Raw genomic sequence first — 12,951 nt, 5'->3', positions numbered from 1 at the left:
TTTCAGCTTAGATGTCATTCCTCCAGTGAAGATTTCCTTGGTCTGCCAAGAGAGGGTCACATGTCCTCTCAAAGGGCTTCAATTTCCTATTTGCTTACAGGTCTCATGACACTAAGCTTCTTATTTCACAATTTCATTCCAAGCTCCTAGTCCACAGTATGTTGTTGATAATATTTCTTGAATAACTGAAATACTTGGCAAATGAGAGTAAAATTCCAGTTAACCTGACTGTGATCCTTATATTTATCTCACTATCTCTCATATGACATAGTTATTTATTTGTTGAATAAATAGGTATACGTTTTCCATCACACATAAGTCTTGCAGTCTATACCCATCAGCTGCCTTTATTGTCTTTGTTCAATACAGAAAATTTTCTCTTAATTTCAGGCCCAAGTTTTTGTTTTTGTTTTTCCTACGGAGTCATTTTAATAAGAATCACCAAAAAATGTAGTTTGCACTTGAAATGTCCTTTTAAAAGATTCAAACAACATGTTTAAGGCATCACTGATGTAATCTGATTTTTTTTTCACATATTTTCTTTTTTGAAAAAAAATGTGGTGGAAGGGACACCTGGGTGGCTCAGTGGTTGACCGTTTGCCTTTGGCTTAGGACATAATCCCTGAGTCCTAAGATGGTGTCCCACATCTGGCTCCCTATGCAGAGCCTGCTTTTCCCTCTATCTATGTCTCTGTCTCTCTGTGTCTCTCATGAATAAATAAAATCTTTTTTAAAAAATGGTGGTGAAGGGGGATCCCTGGGTGGCTCAGCGGTTTAGCACCTGCCTTTGGCCCAGGGCGCGATCCTGGAGTCCCGGGATAGAGTCCCACGTCAGGCTCCCGGCATGGAGCCTGCTTCTCCCTCCTCCTGTGTCTCTGCCTCTCTCTCTCTCTCTCTCTCTCTCTCTGATAAATAAATAAATAAATCTTTAAAAAAAATGGTGGTGGAAAAAGAAAGACATAGCATTAGCTTTACTATCTTAACCTTTTTTGTTTGTTTTATGAGGAATGTTTAATAGGTAGATAACATATGCTTATCTAACTTGCATTTCTGGATCGCTGCACCTAAAGCAAAACACCCTATTCATTGGGCAAAAATGGTTTGTTTTATGTGTGTATACTTCAGTACAATTAGTTTTTTTTTAAAAAAAAAAAAAAGCCAGAATACACTTGTTTCATATTCTGATGACACCTAGCACATGAGGAAGTATCTTATACTTTTTTTCATATCAGGATGAGTGGCCCATCATGTAAAACATGACCTCTGATTAACCTGCATCAGTCTCAGATTTCTGTTTCACTTCCATGATCTTGACCATGAAGAGGTCAATAGGTTCATTTTGATTTTTACTGGCCAAAGTGGAGTCCAGCATATCCTCTGTTAAGATATCAGCAAGTTCAGCATGAGCACAAGTAGAAGTGTTCTGACCACATCTGTAAGTGTTTTTTTCTTGTTCTTCTTTTTGCTTATGTAGACTTAATGTGCCTTTTCCTTGGAAGCTTCAGATCCCTCTCTTATCATTCAAGATGAAGACCTAATAATACACACACAATTACAAAACCACCCCCATGCTGGAGTTCTTTGATTGGACACTACTATAGTTTGAGTTAAAGATAGTTTTTGAAGGGATATTCTGGATCGATACAATTAAGTTAATATAATGTGTTGACTTTCTGAATGCTTTCAAAAGGATAAACAGTCTATTCAATGCAGAGGTAAAAAACACACATTGCTCTATCCCAGTGTCAAAGCCAAGGGAACCATTAAAGCCATCTAACTGTTCTAAGTGTACAGTTCAGTAGCATTAAGTATATTCACACTGTGGTGCTATGAATTTCTAGAACTTTTCCATCCTGCAACACTGAAACTGGATACCCATTAAATATTTACCTCCCTCCTCCTCCAGCCCTTGACATCCACCTTTTTATTTTCTGTTTTTGTGCTTTGGACTACTCTAGTTACTTCATATGAGTGGGATCATTATAGCATTTGTCCTTTTGTCACTTGCTCATTTCAGTCATCATAATATCCTCAAGGCTCATCCGTGTTGTAGCATGTGGAAGGATTCCCTTCCTTTTTTAAGGCTAAATAATATCCCATTGAATGTATATAGCATATTTTCTTTATCCATTCACTTGTCAATAAACTTTTGGATTTCTTCTACCTCTTGGCTTTGTGAATAATGCTGCAATGAACATGGTGTACAAATATCTCTTTCAGATCCAATTTTGAATTATTTCAGATAGTGGAAAGTTCAGGATATGCTGTTTTTCAACTTTATATATATATATGTATTTTCTTAGCTTATTCCTTTCATTTAGCATTCTGTGTGTAAGATACAACCAATTCTTTCATGTAGCTTCAGATCATTTCATTTCATTGCTATCTGATATTCCATTTTATGGATTTACCATAATTTATTCATCTTGTATTATGGGTATACGAATTACTTCTGGTTTGGGACTATGACAATCCTGCTAAGTACTGTTTTATTAAACTATCTTGGTGAGCATGTGCTAGAGTTTCTCTAAGATACATGCCCTAGAGTAGAATTGCTAGGCAGTAGGTATGCATATATTCAATTATACCAAATAATTAAATTTTCTTTTCCAAGGGGATTATGCCAATGTAAATTCTTGCCACAAGCATATGAGAGGTTTAAGTGCGATACATCCTCACCAATAGTTGGTACAACCCCATCTTAAATTTTTACTAACCTCATAGGTGTGAGATGGTAATTTATTTTGCAAGTACCAGTTTGCCTATGAATCTCAAAAGCCAAAAGAGGCCACCAGTCATTCCCATTTTTTGAGACTCCTATGATATTCAAAAAAATTGGGAAATGCCAAAATGCAGATGTAATATAATATTATTGTGCTCTTTATAAAATAATTATAATTCAAAATAATCTGTGGTACATTATAAAAGAAATGAAATGCAAGTTTAAAGTCTTATGATGAACAACTTCAGTCCCATTAGTGTGTACTTATAACTGTATGTGTGAAACTCATTTTGAGATAACATCAAAAGTCTCAGATAACATGAAAAAGTCTTCCTGAAGGAACTTTTCGAATAGAAGTCCAGAGCACAATGGTCATACTGACTCCCTCCACCTACCTCCTGACTCAGTCTCCACTCCCAACTCTTGCTCTTGAGAAAACCATCCTTAATGTCTGCTGGACCTATTGGCTTTACCCTAATTTGTTCATGAAATACTTGAAAATGAACACTGGGAGAAAACCTGAAAAATAATTCACAGAAAGATAGCCTAGTGGGCGTGTCAAGAAAAGATGAAGGCCCCTTTCCTCCTGCCTTGTTTTGTGAGAATACTTGTTTATTCAACAGCATTGACTAAGCACTTCCAAATTCAAGGAAGTGTGCTATGCACTTTGGAGGAAAGGAAAAAGAGCAAAACCAGGTGCCTGCCATGCCTGAAGCTCATCTGCTAGTGGGGGGACTAGTTGTGAAAATGACCCATAACTGTAAACCAGTGTCATTGGTGCAAGGGACACAGATGCTATAAAGGGATTTAAAGAGATGACTCTCGATAGAACTGAAACTATGAGGAGAAGTTCCCCTGGTAGCCAAGAAGTATGTATAAATGGCCAGGACACTGGGAAAGCTCAGGGCCAGCTGGGAGAATGCTTGGAAGTGCTCTGTGGACAGTCTGAAGGTATGCCTTGGAGTCAGAGATAAGGGCAATTAGTAAAATGTAAAACTGGGGCCAGATTCTCAGTGCATGACAAATAGAAACCATTAACGATGGATTATCGGCCATTTAAAACAGAACAATGATATGATTTTATTTGCATTTTCCAAAGATAATCCTGTGGAAGATCATTTGGAAAAGGGAAGAGCGAAGACCCTCTAGTCTAGATATGAAAATAAGGGCATTCACAGAGGAACATGGGGAGGAGAATAGGGGAGCATATTATGGGTAGACCATATCCCTAAAAGATCCAGATCTTTTCCAGTACCACCTGCTCCATTCCTGAGTCATTGGAGCAGTAAACAGCTCCTCAGGAACCACCAACTGGATGGGTCTCCGAGCAATCATCTGTTTCTGGGACACTTAATGCATCCTTGGGACAGCCCTGAGCTAGAGCCACCCATCTATGGCTATTCCACAGAATGTGAGAACTATATTGCTGAAAGCCACCGTAGACTCCAACCCAGTGCTTACAGGAGGAACTTGAGAAGTTAAGTAACTCACCCAAGGCCAGCTAATCACTGGCTGAGTCAGCACTTGAACCTGCCCCAGGACTGAGGTTCCAAGTTCACCACACAAAATCAAGACAGAACCAAAACTCAGTCTTTGTTTCCTATCATATTGTTATTCTATGACTGAGGGTCACACTCAAATTTATTAGTAGTAAGATTTACAAAATCATTCACAAATATCGTAGGGTAAGATTCTAATGTTTTCAGAGTTCTCACAATGGCTGAAGTACAGGCTGGACTCGGAATCCCACAAAATAAATAGTTACTCTCTCCAGGCATTCTACTACCCCAGACAGTTTGGCCAGGGCTTTGTTCCTTTCGCCCTAGGAATCTGGAGACAAGCCTTGGTATAATCACAGCACCAATCATGGGCTGGAAAACAAGCTCATTAAGTAGCAATGCGGGAAAATAACCCAAACCCAGTGGATTGGTGGTTTTCAGAGAGGCTGACTTGTAGAAAGGAAATTCAGTGGAGGATGGGGGCACTTTTGGATTTAACACTTGAAACGAAATAGATGTAACCTGTCTGAGACAGCACTAGGCAGGTTGCCCATGTGGGGTGTGACTTTGAGATATCCCTGACCTAAGCAGTATGCATCCCATACTTCTAAAGCTGTAAAAATTTACCACCTTTAGAAAAACTTGTTTGAGTGGGAAGCCATTATCTCTAGACACTTCAGCCTTCCTCTTCTATCCCTATTGAAATGATGTGATGTATGAATTAATTCATTAATATCTGTTATTGCGTGCACAGTAATATGCAAGTGCTGTGGCAGTGTGTCTAAGACAAATGACCGTAAGTGCAAAGGTTAGTTTATAGAACTTGTTTTTTAAAAAATTTATTTATTTATTTGAGAGGGAGAGAGTGCACACAAGCAGGGGTGGGGGGAGAGAGAGAATCAGACTCCCCCACTGAGCATGGGGCTCAATCCCAGGACCCTGAGATTATGACCTGAGCTGAAGACAGGCACTTGACTGACTGAGCCACCAACACGCCCTGATTTATAGAATTTTTAACACAAACCTTATCTCTCTTGATCTCCAAATTAGCCCATATGTGTAACGTAACACTTTCCCCATTTTAGGATGAGGAAAAATGAGGCTCAGCGAGGCTAAGTGAATAGCCCCATGTCACACAGCTAGGAAGTACTGTGATCACACAGAATTGTGATTTTTAATCCATGTTTCAAATACCATATTCTTTCCATTACCTCTCTGTTTGGTATATTAGCAGAAATCTCTAAGACAACTGGGGCTCACATCTCAAAGAAGGTGAAGTGTAAGGGAGTACAGTGTAAATAACAAATTCCAGTTCAAAATGTTTTTTGAAAAAAACTCATATCTACAGTGGTGTAAATGCTACTGAGTGTACTCTATGCACTTGGATTAAGCATTGTATCTAGATGTGCAAGCCTGCGGCTCCGTATGTGATGATATGCCCTGCATCCACTGTTTCACAGGCCACCCTGGGAGAAGAGGAGGCTTTGAAAAAAAAGATTTAAATGAATTCAGCAAATATGTTTCCCCAAACATTCCAAAAACCCACCTATCCTCTTAAGGCTGATCTAAGACCACACTGAAGAATTTCCTAATTAAGCAGAGATTGAAATCCAAATCTTTCTTCTATTCTGCAGTTTTAATACTAACAAAACATCAACTAAAAACAAAAGGAAAAATCAACTTTTCTTTACACTGTAAACGTTCAGTCTGCATTCATTCTTTAGAAGAGGTGGAGGCAATGCTTTAAGAGCAATGCTCCAGGAATGCCTGGGTGGCTCAGTGGTTGAGCATCTGCCTTCAGCTCAGGGTGTGATCCCAGGGTCCCAGGATCAAGTCCCACATCAAGCTCCCTGCATGGAGCCTTCTTCTCCCTCTGCCTATATCTCTGTCTCTGTCTCTGTCCCTCTGTGTCTCTCATGAATAAATAAAATTTTAAAATATTAAAAAAAATAAAAACAAAAAACAGAGCAATTCTCCACAGAATTCAGCGTGCTCAAGAATCACCTGGCCTTCCACCTGGACTTCTGCTGGAGGGCAGATTCTGATGGTGATACGCTTGGGTGGGTCCCAGGTTCTGCATGTTCCTTCATGAACTATGCACTTCCATTAGCAAAGCTCCAGAACACACTTGTACCCTCTGCTTTACACATGTTTTCAAAGTCTGGCTCCCCCCCTCCTCCCCGCCACTGACTAACACAACAGTCTGTTGAGCAGGCAAAGTTGAGTTGACCGCTTCCTCCTTAAGGTCACTGTCTACATTAAGTTCTAGAAATATTTCAGAGGGGAAGGGCAAAGTCAAGATTTTTGTGACTTTTTTGGGGGGATGGTCTTTCAAATGTGACTTAATCAAGATGTGTAAAGCTTACGATATAATAATAACAATAATTCAGGATTGGTGTACAGCAAGGGTGTCAAAAAGTCTTGAGGAGTAAACAGCTCTCTGATGCCACGAACTGCAAAGTTCAACAGTCTCATTTTGCAAGTTGTTTCTTCCCGGGCAAGAGTTCCAGGGATAGCAAAGACTCATTGGTGAAGATGGTGAATAGACAAGCTGTACGATAGTAAACTGTGTGCGTGTAGATGAGTTTTTTTTTTTTTTTTTTTTTTTTTTTTTTTAAAGATTTTTTTTTTATTTATTTATTCATGATAGTCACAGAGAGAGAGAGAGAGAGGCAGCGACACAGGCAGAGGGAGAAGCAGGCTCCATGCACCGGGAGCCCGATGTGGGATTCGATCCCGGGTCTCCAGGATCGCGCCCTGGGCCAAAGGCAGGCGCCAAACCGCTGCGCCACCCAGGGATCCCTGTAGATGAGTTTTTAATATAGATGTGCACGCACGTGAATACACTGCTCCCTGGGGGGGGAGAAAAGGAGGCGGGGAGGACCCAGGAGTGAGAAAGGCGGAGCGCGCCACCTGCTGCCACGTGGGTAACAAAACACACAAACTGCAAATGCAAAGGCTGGTTTTAACAGAAAGACTCGGGTGCCACCTAGCGACGTATTTTTAAACTTTTCAAATGGATTCCAGAAAGATGATTCGCTTTCATTTAAAATATGTATGTTACACACCAAACATGTAAGAGATGCTAGAAACGGAAAAATAGATAACACAGGATGGGAAAGGCAAGTCATGGAGAACGGTGAGCACAGATAAGAGATTTGAGGGATAGAATCATGGTTAAGAGAGGTGCAGTGTGCAGCCCGAAGGACAGACTTGGCAATCAGGTGACCAGGACTGACCAGGCACCAGAGAGTTAGGAAGGCTTAATTGAGGCAAGGAACCCCAAGGTGTCTTTTCAATGAGAATTGACAAGCAGGTGTGAGAAAGAAGGCCTGAGAGGCAGGAGAGGTAAGGTATGGACCTTGGCCTGCCAAGTGATTTAGTATGGTTAGACCATAAGGTAGAGGGGGTAGTCATCAAGAGGGAAAAGTGAGGAGGGTGCTAAGGTCAGATCCTAGAAAGCTTCACATGCCAAACTGCGGCGGTTATCCTGACCAAATGGATCCTGACCAAAGAATGATTAAAGAATCCCTGATGGGGATATCTGGGTAGCTCAGTTGGTTGGGCATCCTACTCTTGATTTCAGCTCAGGTCATGGTCAAGGTTGTGGGACTGAGCCCCACATCAGGCTTTGCACTGCATTTAGAGCCTTCCTGGAATTCTCTCTCTCCTTCTCCCTCTACCTCTCCCTGCCACACACACACACACACACACACACACACACTTGTGTGCATGCATGCACTCTCTCTCAAAAAAAAAAAAAAAAAAAAAAAAGGAATCCCCTGATGGATATTAAGCATGGAAAATGCAGGATTCAATCTCTGTTTACAAATACTACACAGGCAGCAGTGTGTTTTCTTTGAAAGAAAGCAAAACTGAAAATTACAAATTTTCATAAACCTGACTCACTTAAATAAACCTGAGAATTTATCAGAAGGATATCAGGCATTCACCAAATCATTGAAAGGCTGGAAAAGCAGGCTTGGAAACAGGCAGGAGCAAAGGGAGACTGGAGGAGGCGCAGCAACTGTCTCAGAAGTTTGGCCAAGAGGATTCAGCTGCAGCAGGACATAGCTGCCATCACTGTACTGAACGAGGCCTGATCACCCAAGAGGAGCATGGGATTGTCAGCCCTCAGCCATCAGCCCATGCCTTGGATGCTAGGGTAGCTACATGAGTTAACTGGTCACTCTGACTTCATAAACATCATTAGTTAGGGTACCCGTTTGCCTACAGTAACAAAGATAAAAATTTACAATAACCCAAATAAAGCAGACATTATCTCTTCTGCATATGAAGGCCCAAGCTGGTTTGGGAGCTGTCTTTTGCAAAGCCACAACTGGCCCACCCTTACTCGGTATTGTTACTCCACAACCCTCCTGCCTGGTTTCTATTCCATGGTCCAAGATACCTGCTCCAGTTCCCACCATTGTGTTTCCATTCCAGCTGTAGGAAGAAGGAAAATAAAATGAGGTGACATGCCCCTTTCCTTGCAGAGCACAACTTGGAAGTTGCATATTTCACTTCCACTCTCTTGACTCTCCCAAGATCTCAGGTAGTGCCTGTTTCTATCTGAAAGGAAAAGAAGAGGGAGCTGAAGGGGCTTTCAAGGTTACAGGTAAAGCCTATCCTATCAGAAGTCACTGCTTCACAATTTACAATTTATTCCAGCTACTTCTGTCTAGTAATCACTGTAGAATCTGTAACAGTATATTCAGTGGTCATCACAGTCAACTGGAACAATTCTACTTCATTTATTTAGTCAACAATGGGTGGCCCCTCATAAATGTTACCATCATGAAGGTGGTTCTTAAAAGATCAGACTCCTTTTGTGCGAAGCTGTTTTCAGTTTTTAATCCCAAATATGCAGCCTGAGAGTGTTTCTTTTTTTTCCTTCCTGCTTCCCTTTCTTCACCATGTAAAATTATAGCCCTGGCCTCAGTGAAACATGATAGGCAGACATGAATAATTTTGAGTCCTACGAAAAATCATTAACATGTAAATTGACTGTCCTGGTAAAATTTTGAGAGAATATAGAACTTTTGGCTCTGTCATCTTTTCTCTTAAGATTTTATTTATTTATTCATGGGAGACACAGAGAGAAGCAGAGATATAGGCAGAGGGAGGAGCAGGCTCGCCATGGGGAGCCCAATGCAGGATTTGATCCCAGGACCCGGGATCATGACCTGAGCCAAAGGCAGATACTCAACCCTGAGCCACCCAGATGCCCCTATTTGAGTCCTTTCTTTTCTTTTTAATAAGTCTGGCTAAGGATTTATCAGTTTTACTAATTCTTTCAAAGAACCAGCTTCTAGTTTCATTGATCTGTTCTACTGGGCTTGTTTGTTTCTATATCATTGATTTCTGCTCTAATCTTTATTATTTCCTTTCTTCTGTTGGCTTTAGGCTTTATTTACTATTCCTTTTCTAACTCCCTTAGGTGTAAGGTTAGGTTGTGTATTTGAGACTTTTCTTGCTTCTTGAGGTAGGCATGTATTGCTATGTACTTCCCTCTTATGACTGCTTTTGCTGCATCTCAGAGGTTTGGGACTATTTTGTTTTCCCATTTCCATTTGCTTCTGTATAATTTTTTAATTTCTTCTTTAATTTCCTGGTTAACCCATTCATTCTTTGGTAGAATGTTCTTTAACCTCCGTGTATTTATGGTCTTTCCAAATTTTTTCTTGTAGTTGACTTCAAGTTTCATAGCGTTGTGGTTGGAAAATCTGCACGGTATGATCTTAGTATTTTTGTATTTGTTGAGGGCTGATCTGTAACCCAGTATGTAGTCTGTTTTGGAGAATGTTCCATGTGCACTTGAAAAGAATGTGTATTCTGCTGCTTAGGATGAAATGTTCTGAATATGTCTGTTAAGTCCATGTGGTCCAGTGTGTCATTCAAAGCCATTATTTCCTTGTTGATTTTCTGCCTAGATGATCTATCTATTGCTGTAAGTGGGGTGTTAAAGTCCCCTACTATCATTATATTATTACCAATGAATTCATTTATATTTGTTATTGTTTTATGTATTTGAGTGCTCCCATGTTGGGGGCATAAATATTTACAATTGTTAGATCTTCTTGTTGGATACATATGATGCCTTTCTTCTTCTCTTATTACAGTCTTTGGTTTAAAATAGTTTGTCTGATGTAAGTATGACTACTCTGGCTTTCTTTTGATGTCCATTAGCACGATGTTCTCCATCCCCTCACTTTCAATCTGCAGGTGTCTGTAGGTCTATAATGAGTCTCTTATAAGCAGCACATAGATGGGTCTTGTTTGTTTGTTTGTTTTTTATCCATTCTGATACCTTGTGCCTTTAATATTTCTGGCAGGGCTGATTTAGTGGTCACAAACTCCTTTAGGTTTTTTTTTTTTCCCCCCCCTGGAAACTCTTTATCTCTCCATCTATTCTGAATGACAGCCTTGCTGGATAAAGTATTCTTGGCTGCATATTTTTCCCATTCAGCACATTGAATATATCATGCCACTCTCTTCTGGCCTGCCAAGTCTCTGTGGAGACATCTGCTGCTAACCTTATTTATCTTTCCTTGTAGGTTAGGGTTGTCTTTTCCTTTGCTGCTTTCAGGAATCTTTCCTTATCTCTGTATTTTATAAATTTTATTATGGTATGTCTTGGTGTCCTGATTTGTTGATTTTGATGGGAGTTCTCTGTGCCTCCTCAGTTCAGATGTCTGTTTCTTTCCCCAGATAGGGAAGTCTACAACTATAATTTGCTCAAATAAACCTTCTGTCCCCTTCTCCCTCTCTTCTTCTTCTGGGACTCATATGATAAGAATGTTACTACATTTTATGGATTGATGAGTTCCCTAAGTTTACAGTCATGATCCAATATTTTTCTTTCCCTTTTCTTTTCAGCTTGATTATTTTCCATAATTTTATCTTCTATATCACTTATTCATTTCTCTGCTTTTTCTATCCTTGTGGTCATTACATTCAGGCCTGACCAGTTTTTAGGTCTTTTATCTCTGCAGTGAGAAACCCTCTGATATCTTCTATTATTTTCTCAAAACTAGCTAGTATCCTTATGATTATTGCTTTAAGTTCTGGTTCAGGCATATTACTTACATCTGTTTCAATGTTAGATCCCTGGCCATGACCTCTTCTTGTTCTTTCTTCTGGGGTAGATTCCTCTGATTCTCTGTGTTAGGAAAGTCTATATGTTTTCTGCTCCTGAGAGTAATGGCCATATTAAGAAAAGGTCCTAGGCCTGACACTTCAGGAAGTGTTTCTGCTACTATATGCTGTGTACACTCTGTTCTTGTGTTTTGGCTGATCTTTCCCTCAGGTCAATCATCAGCAGAATTTCCCCTTGCTTGCAATGGGCAGTGTCTGGACCTTGTCCAGCGTACAATGAGTTAACTAGGTGTTGTGTTGGTCTGCTTATTAAAGGAGCTAGTCATATTTCTTAGAGTGGAAGCTTTGCAGCACTCTATGGTCAGTCGACTTAGTACATGCAGGGTGTTTGTGCTGGTCTTTGGAGAGAGGGGTCCACTGCTGCTCTGACTCTGAGGCACACTGGCCCTAGTTCACAAGCACCTGCAGAGTTCAAGAGGGTGGGGGGCTTGGTATAAGCAGCTGAAGCCTCCACAGTAGACACTGTGCTGCTCGCTGAAGTCTGTCCATGCTGACAGTCAGTGGCAAAAATGGCTCAGCGGCTATCTCCTCCCCAGAGAAGGGAGTTCATGCCTATTGCTGTTCAGCAAGCCCTTAGAGAAGGGCTCACAATCTCCCCTTGTTTGTCTCAGACTTCCCTCAGATATCAGTCTGAGCCATCTGCCCACCTGGCAGTGCAGGGCTCCTTAGTTTATCTCAGGCACACTGGCAGTTTCAAAACTCCAAATTTTAAGGACCTGGCATGGCACGGACATGCAAACATCCTCTGGTGGAGGGTCTAGCGGCACTGTGGCTGGTGCTGGCTTGTCCCAGAGGGCATCACAAATATGTGCAGGAGCTTGGAGTTTATAGCAAAATGGACTAAAAGGCCGGCATCCAGGTTAGCTGCCTTCAGCAGACATCTCTGTTCATAAGCTAATGAACAGGGCAGCATAATGGTGCCCACTGGCTCTTTTGTCCCTGAGAGGCAGCGCCACCTCTCCCCAATACACTCCAAGAAGAAGAAATGTCTCTCCCTGTGCCACCCAGGGGGAACCTCAGACCACAGTGTCTGCTCCTGGACCTCTGCCCTTCTTCTCCAAAGGAGCACCACTAGTCCACCCGGCAATGGTGTGGACTTCTAAAACTTTACTCTTTGAGCTCTGCAGCTTGTAAAAATTTGCAATAATCAGTCCCCCTCGTTTTCCTCATCAGTGGTTTTTGGGAAGTGTTTTTCTTGTGCAATGTCTTGCACTCTGTTCACTCTCTCTCTTTCTCCTCTCTCTCCCTGATCAGGGGTCCCTCCCCTCTGCAGCACTGGGGCTTCTTTTCTCCCCCAAATCATATCTCTGCATGTCCTACCTTCCATGGTGTGGTCTCTTTTCTCTCTGTAGTTGTGTAGTTTGTTCTCCCAGTTCTCAAATAGATTTCCTGGATGTTCAGAATGATTTGATATTTATCTAGCTGTCTTCAAGGAATGAGGCAAGCCTAGGGTCCTCCTACTATTCCACAATCTTAACTCTCCTCCTCCATATTCAGAATGTTTTCCAATAAATCAATGGAACAGTGGTGTACCAGATGAGCCACTAAAACATCTTGGGTTCAATATGGCTT

At 41.1% G+C, this 12,951-nt stretch overlaps 1 non-coding gene and 1 pseudogene across 1 annotated transcript; one reads left to right on the top strand and one right to left on the bottom strand.

Moving 5' to 3' along the window:
- LOC140616704 (uncharacterized) overlaps positions 1-12,951 on the top strand; it is a 124,046-nt pseudogene that overhangs the window by 23,334 nt on the left and 87,761 nt on the right.
- Positions 1,659-1,790, bottom strand: LOC140617788 (small nucleolar RNA SNORA22). Its single transcript, XR_012017951.1, has one exon. It is a non-coding gene; the product is annotated as a small nucleolar RNA SNORA22 (small nucleolar RNA).

This window comes from Canis lupus, chromosome 25 (genome assembly GCF_048164855.1).
Source record: "Canis lupus baileyi chromosome 25, mCanLup2.hap1, whole genome shotgun sequence".
Taxonomy (NCBI): Eukaryota; Metazoa; Chordata; class Mammalia; order Carnivora; family Canidae; genus Canis; species Canis lupus.
The sequence above is the reverse complement of the archived record's forward strand: the minus strand, read 5'-3'. Positions and strand labels throughout refer to the sequence as shown.